Source organism: Mustela nigripes, chromosome 12, assembly GCF_022355385.1.
Source record: "Mustela nigripes isolate SB6536 chromosome 12, MUSNIG.SB6536, whole genome shotgun sequence".
NCBI classification, from domain to species: Eukaryota; Metazoa; Chordata; class Mammalia; order Carnivora; family Mustelidae; genus Mustela; species Mustela nigripes.
In genome coordinates, this window is record NC_081568.1 from 10,609,267 (window position 1) to 10,617,911 (window position 8,645).

An 8,645-nucleotide genomic window follows, 5' to 3' on the forward strand; every position below is an offset into this window, starting at 1 on the left:
GTGAGTCTTTGAAAACTGTTTCTGCCAATGAATTGTTGCCATAGTAACTAATGCACTTCCAAAGAAGGAAAAAACGTGCACCAATCTTTTGCCTGAAATGGTAAACATTAAACTAAATAACAACAGATCGCAGCCATTTCATTAAAAGGTCATTCTCTCACAAATGGTATTACAAATCTCACTCACTTCCTTGAAATAGAAAAATAATACTCTCTTCCCCATCTTCATGTGTTCTCACTCAAGGACAAGAACAAAAAGCCCCTGAACACTACACCGAGAGATTCATGAAGAACTCACTAAGCAAACTTATGTGAAATAAAAAATGGCATGTTATAGCTTAAGTGGTCTCTTATTTTAAAATAACTAATTCAATATTAATAATAACTGTCACTTCATGTATTCAGGAATCTCCCGCACAGAATATGTAGGCATTCAAATTATATTAAATTCTATTTAAGCTCTAAACTTCAGGGACTTAGAAGAGATCCTGGACCATGAAAACAATGATATTCCACATATACTACTGAATATTTATAAACTAATACCTTTGCCCTTACTTTGTTTTCCTGCTCGTTTTGGTGTAAAATAAGGTTTTGAGCAAATAATTCTTACCTGAGCTGGGTCTTTTTTCTTTTTCTCATGTTGAATCACTATGATATGAAAGGTGAAAGTTCATCTATAAATTTCCATTTAATAAACTTTATATTTCTTAAGTTTACTGATATTAGAAAATGGGGTGTGCAGAACAAATGTTAGAATTTAGATTTTGGTTAACTGAATATGTCCTTCTCTCTAAGAGACTACAATAAACAAATAAATTTAGTACTCACCCTGAGATTTAACAAAAACAAATCAATTCCTTCATTTGATCTCATTGCTACTATTTTGCGTCTTTTTTTTTTTTTTCATTTAGAAATAACATCTCCAATATGGAACATTATGCTTTATATTTTCTGAAAGTCACCAACTTTGAAATCTGTGGAATAAGGCTGTATACACTTCCTAGTAATCATAGTAATCATTCCTGTTGGCATCAGTAACGGGAAAATAAACAATGTGAGATAAACAGAAATGGGGAAAATAAATTGCATATCAAAGGGTGAGAAAATATCATCTTTTTTTTTATTAACAACTCTAGAGTAAGAGACAGAGTTCTTTAAGCCAAATATTATAGGTATCACTTCAGACACTAAAGCAATGGTAAAATAATACAACACAAAGTGAAATTAGATTTAGATAACAAACAGATGGATGATACACAGATGTTCCCAGAACAGCTGCTGTAATAATAATACTTGAACAGTCTTCGGGAAAATTTAGGTGATTACTTTCTGTTTGTGGAATGAAGTGTAGTTAAGATTTAGATCTAATAAGTAGTGCTACTTCATTCCTGCATGTGCCTGTTAGCCAATGTGAAGTGCAATGAATTGGGCATTTATTTTAAAATGTCTGCGGCTTATAACAATAGAGACATTCAACCTCATGGTCACTGCTGTCATTATCAGATTATGTCCCTAACGGATCCAAGTTTGGCCACAGCTTTCCTGGGAATAATTCTACCCCAAATGTTGTTGATTAGTACACACAGCATTCATTCGGAATGATCTATGGCTTCCAGTGCCATGTGAAAACAACGTACCCTGGCTCCACTTTGGGGCAACCCAATCCATCAGAAATCCAGCCAAACTCAGAAGACATTTTGGGTTTTGCCACACATGCGGCAAAACTGATACCTGATTGAAGACCAAGGCCCCAGTTTAATGAGTTTCCTTGGTCTTGAATCCATCACTGCCAGACTCCAAACATCAAAACCTGGCACCTTCCGTCAGAAACTATTTCACCTGTAAGTCTGCATAGCATAAAGAATTGCCAGCCTGGACATTTGTAATAATGAAAACTTGCCTGGCTAAGCCACAGGATCAGGTGCCTCACCAGTAAGAACCTTGAAGATTGAACTATTAACACTGGCTTTTCCATACTTTTAACAAGTATAAGCAATTACTAAAATTTCATTTTTTAGGGCTACCAGGATCTAAATAGCAGGTACAGAAACAAAGCATAAAAATCCATACGTGTAAATTATTTGTGTGGGGATCAGTATTTATAGAAACTAATGCAAATGTACTTGAACAGGCCCATTCAGGATGGTCTGGGACCCTAAAAACAATATCAACCCTAGCAGAAACAACTACTTTGGATAGCCTAAGGACATAATGAGATCATCGACCCATGTGAGACATGGTCTTGAGGGTGTGTGTAGAGAGAAATGTACTGGTCACCGATATTCATGTTTTCTCAACATGTCCCAGTTCTCTTGCAGTTATCCAGGGCTATATGACTATTCTAGACAATACACCATGTATAGGAATGAAATGTGCTCCCTCTGGTTTGAGGCATAAAAGTGGGTGTGAGTTTTTCATGCATGTGTCTGTCCCCTACTGTAGTGAGCCACATTCTGAGATGTGAGGGTCACAACATGATGGCACTTTTGGGATTCTGGGTCTCTGTCCACCACCAACAACCTGTATTGGTTATAGCATAAGCAAGAAAAACTCTCCGTGTACTGCCAATTTTCTGCTGTATAACCTAACCTCACACTGACAGAGAATGTTGGGAGTAAAAGTGACCCTCAGGCAAACCACTGATATCAGGAATGCTCTAGAAAAGAGTAATAGGTGACATCTAACTACCAGAGCACTGGGATCGGCAGTCTAGGCACCAGTTCCATTATGAGCTCTAGGCTGATAAGCATAGAGCTTTGGTCATGGAATGTTTTTGAAAAAGAACTTCATGAATGGCTGTGTAAGACTTCATAACTGGAATGGGGGATTACAGTGAGAAGGTATCAACATAGATACAGGAGAGATGCTTGTTTATCTGAATGAGGACACCATACAAGGAGAAGCCCACTGAAGCTTCTGTAAAAAGGCTCTGAAACTCCCTGTGACTAAGAATAAGACTTTTACCAAGGCTGGAATAGGACTAAAAATACCAGTAGAAGTCTTAAAATCCAAGCTCTGAGCAAAGGAACTTATTTTAAGGCAGAGAACCAAGCTGGTCATGACAATAACTTCAAAAATTTAAATGAAAAAAGCTTAAACCAGACTCATATGGTGATTAAGTCCATATTTATCATTAAAATGATGGTGAGTAGATTCTCTCACGTTGAGGTGATCCTCACAGACCATGTAGGCTGAAATCGGAAAAATCTTCAGGCAGCAGGGGCTGATTCAAAGTCAGATTCCTGCTAAGGCTACTTTGTGTCTATCAGCATAAAAGAAGTCTCTCAGCTCTCCTATATAAGAAGTTTTTCACAGAAATTTGATGTCTTCAGTATCGATAATCAACTTTATCATTTCATGGCATTCATAAAAAAGTGTGACTCAGTGAAATTCATAACATTTCTTCCTGCTTCCACAGACTTAAAAAGACATTTTCAAACATGTCTGATTGCCTTTTGAGATGTGGCAATATGAAAATATATATATATATATGTGTGTGTGTGTGTGTGTGTCTGTGTGTGTGTGTGTGTGTCTTTACCTATTGGCTTTGGCAAACAGAAGCTTCCATTCTTATGCAATAAAATGCATGAATTTTGTTTTAACCAATGTACTCAAACATGTCAAAAAGGAAAATCAGAAATAACAAAGTAAATTAGGATTTAGACTTTACCCAGACACAAATCGGTTTTGCTAAATTTAGAACCATGCAGAAAATTCAGCAAAACACTCATATTGGTCTTTAAAATATTAAATCAGCATTTTGACAGATGGGTGTCTTTACAACTGTGATCTGTCATGTTATAGATGGAACTACATCTAGTTTTATAAACCAACATCCAGATGATTTTCAAAAGAAGAAAAAGACTGCCAATGAAGAAGTCACCCAGAGATTTATGAAAAAGACATATACATGACAAGAAACTGAAATTTCATACAGAGCTAATCTTATGGTCACTAAATCAAATATTAACTGGCCATCCACAGTGGACTCAAACTGAAACAAACTTGAAACAAATATAAGAAACTGTTAATCAGTTATGTAAAACAATAATCAATTTGCAAATGATCAGGTAACTGATAGAAGTCTATGTAGATCAACTAAGTCTACATTTAAAAAAATGGCTTGATTTGATTAACAATGGTTTAAGTATTTAAAGTTCTTATAATATTCTTTTACCTACTTAGTAAAAAAGAAAGTTCTTTCACTCTTTAGGAATTAGTGCAATATTTATACCTCTTTCAGGCATCAATATTAAACTGTCACTTTGGTTGTTCAATAACCTGGTGGCAAATATATATACAAGGTCATACACATCATATACACATGGAGATTTAAAATACCATCCCACTTAAATCAATAGTGTAAAATTTATTGATTTAATTCCATCTTGAAGAGAAGGAAAAATGAGCAGTATGGCTTTCTTACAGCCTAACATCGTTCATACAGAGTTTCAAATTTGTTTATGATTATAATGAAATCCATCTACTTCATGTCAAATGGATAAACAAGTAGGCCAGGGCATTATCAAGAGAACCAAATAATTTTCAAAAAGCCAATAGATAAACACATCAGAAGATATTTTGTGGCTAAGGAGTTCAAGAATATTAAACTCTTTTAGAGCCATATAGGTCATCTTTTCTAATTATCACAATATAAAAATACTTGGGATTTTGTTCTAAGTATGGGCAAAAATATGTGTGGGTGCATATGCGTTGTACATACTGACGTACATACTCAATTATACAGACATTCCCTAGGACACTGTTGCCACATGTTTCTTAAGCAAAGTGAAATTAATTTAGCAGATATGTTCTAGAATATCATTGAATTATAATAAAATAAGTAACATAAAATAATAACACAAAAATATAATTAACCAAAAAGTAAAATACTGAGGTAACTGATAGATGCAACCTTCCTCCCTGTAAGGGAGAACCTTAGTAACAGTCTTTGATAAAACATCACTGAGTTTATATTTTAAGTCAAGCCAAGCCTCTCCACCATTCCCATGGTCTCAAAATCCAAGGCTACAGATAGGCAGGTAGACATCTTACCAACTTTCCTGGAACAGGACACTAGGTTTGGGTAGCTGCCAACAGATACATGGGCTGAAGCATAAGAGCCAAACAGAGAGAAGGTGGTAACCAGATGGGAGATATGACATGAGATATCAGATATATATAAGAAAGAAGGGAAAAATTACTGGTTGAAATAAATATCCAATAGAGGAAGCAAAGCCCAAATTGGTTATAGGTAGAGTACACAGCATCACTGACTTCTGTACTAGGAACAAAACACAGCATTCCAGGTGGAGAAGGTCAGGCTGAGTCCCTGAATGAAAGTCAAAAATCACATTCCTCTTGGGAATCTCTCACAGATCAGAACTGTGTCCTCATACTGAGCACAGAAGTGGGCTTCTTTCAATTTTATATCATCCTAAGTAAAGATGAACTCCACGTTTTCCTCACTCCTAGCTGAAACAAAGCTGGAGCATGACTTTATTAGGTTGGGTTGGTGGGGGGAGGGGGATCAACATAGCATGCCATGAATTTAGGCAATATGAACTTCCTGGTGAAACAAGAGAGACTGAATCCCATAGGCCTTTCTAAGAATAGATGGCCAGTGTCAGGATTATCTTTGTATTTCAAAGGAGACCCTGATCTCAACACATAAAAGTTTGACAATTGCAGACCTCACCAGGATACCCACATCTTGTTTCATTCTCTCCTTCCATTTAAAAAACATTCAAGCTTTATTCTTCTAATGACTGCTATCAGCAACTCTAATCTACATTAATACTTTTGCCTTCTGACTTCTTAACCCATATGTATATACTCATTTTGACATTAAGTTCTAGATTCTCCTACATAATAATAGTTTAATTAAATTATTTCACCAAGAACGGTAATAAATTCTTTTTAAAAGTTTCCTGCATAGTTAGGCACCTTCCCATTTGGGTAGTTCAGTCAGTTAAGCATCTGACTCAATTTCAGCTCAGGTTATGATCTTAGGGTTGTGGGATCAAGACCCAGCTTGAGCTCTGTGCTGGGCTCCACAGTGGGTATGGAGCCCACTTGAGGCACTCTCTCTCCCTCTCCTCCTCCCCACTCGTGCTCTCAAAAACAAACAAACACACACTCCTGCATGGGGCTCAATATGCTAGGCATTTTGTACACAATAAATTGAATTTTATGAGACTTAAATTCTCTACAAAAATTTTCCTTAAAATGATTATTAGATTTATTGCATGGTCAAGCACAACTTGGCAAGAGGATATTCTTTCTGTGTATATTAAAATTATCTTATACAAAGGCATATTCTTACAGAACATTCTTATACTCTTACAGGATGTAAAAGATGAGGTAGAGTCGTTACCATGTCCTCAGTAGGGCATTTAACTAGGAACAGTGACTATAATAATCATTCCAAGGAAATCTGACTTCATGACTTAAGAGCAGCGGACAACGCTGGGGATTATGCCATGAGAGATATTTTTGAATAGCACAGAAGAAATATGAAAACTGTGGGGCACTCTGGGGAGACCGGGCACGAAAAGGGACGATTCACTCCTTTACCTCTCACCCAAATGTCTGTGTCTACCTCTAGCTACTCCCAAATTCCTGGGAATATGACTCAATCTTCCTTGTGTTCAGTCACTGATTCTTCAATTCACTTGCCCCACAAATGTTTATTACCTGCTATTTTGTGCCGGGCACTCAGCCGGGATAGACCCATTCGTAAGACTGTCAGGAGCCCTACCCTCACTTAATCGTATTCTAGTAATAAAGATATAAACAGACGTTTGACTGATAAATAAAAAAACTAACTACAAACTGTGGTAAGTTCTAGGAAGAAAATGATCCACCTGAAATGGACAATAAGATGAGAACCCAGGATGATGAGGAATGACTGCTCTGAAACCTGAAACCTGTTCATGAACAAGCCATTCAATAAGGCTGGCAAAGAACATTCCAGGCCAATACTGGTCTCCTTCCTTAGCTATTTGTATAAGAAGGGAAATTAGGACTACTGCAGCACACCAAGCACACCATCTATGATGATTAGAATTTCAGGGTCAAGTTGTTCTTTAACAAAATAGTTAGGCACCTTCCCAGCAACACTCGATGATACCACAAGCCAAACGTGCAGACATTTTTCATCATATGCATATGAATGTATTCAGAAAAGTAGATGCCTCAATATACTGACAATTCGGAAAAACCACAAATCTCAATGATCTCTACATTATACCCCAAGACCATTCATTTTTTCATGAAGTAGACCAAATTTCTATCTAAAATGTCAAATATGTCCTATCCATTCCAAAACAGACAATTAATCTTCCTTATACTTGTTATTCAACAATGACATGACTAGCATGCCCCTTCCCAAAGTTGCCCTGATGAGGAACATGTCATAGAATGAGCCCTTGCTTCTGTAACCCAGAGTCAGAGACATAACTGGGCCACAGGCAGAAAGACACAAAGGCTGAGGGGCTCAGGGCACCTATGATGGAGCTTACTCCACCAGAGCCCTACCCAAACAGAGTACTGCTAGACTTAGCTGGGCCAGCCAGATACTCTGTCTTGGAAATAAACTGGGAAATAAATCAAATAGTAAGCGGTAAGAGCTAAATCTGGAAGGTGAGAAGTCAAAAGTAATAAGGAAGCTACAAAGCCCTACGGTATTGAGGGATACAGAAGATGCTGATGCCAAGGAAGAGGAAGATGCACAAAGTGAAGACCAGTAGAGCACATTAATGGTGGAACGTTATATGGAGGGCAGTCAAGTCTGCAGCTGCCTCACTTGGAGTTCCAGCCTCCATTAGGCTAAGATACAAGGTTTCTGCACTGGGATTCCTGGAGCACCCCACCTTCCCTCACTGCCACATGTACCCACGTGTACCCACAGGAGCCTGACCCTCCTGAGTTCACTGAGCAGGAATGACCAAGTCTGGTTTTTGATACAAACAGCCCCTAACAGAAACATGCCCATTACACCAACCTTTCCCCTTCAGAAACAATGAGACAGTTAAAATGTTCCATACATAGTACCGTTGCTGAATTGGCAGAGCCTAAGGAAGCACTCAATAAATGTGTTTAAAAGTTAACTGATGAGTGACTAAAAGAAGTGATACCAGTATTTGTATGTTATTGAAATACGAAAATTCTCTTCTCCAACCAATGTCTCTACAAAACTGAAGTTTAAAAGAACATGGAAATATTATTTTATATCACAAATTCTATAATTAATTATATTCAGAAATCAAGAAACCTTAAGAAATCAGTTGAGCTGTTGGGGTTAATGCAGAGGATGAAAACAGCCATCATACCTGGCTTGCTAAAATGTAGCACAGAGGCCCTTAACGGCAGAGAAGATTTCAGAGAAGGGCATAGACCTTTGCAATGCCAGGGCCTGCATCACCACTCAGCCTGGGGTAATGCCCCAGGGAAGGGTCTTCCCAAAGCCTTCTTTTTTTTTTTTTTTTTAACTGGCAAAGGATTTTCTTTTATCCAAGCATTTCTTTTATTTTTTTTAAATTAACATATAATGTATCATTTGCTTCAGGGGTACAGGTCTGTGAACCATCAGTCTTACACACTTCACAGCGCTCACCATAGCACATACCCTCCCCAGTGTCT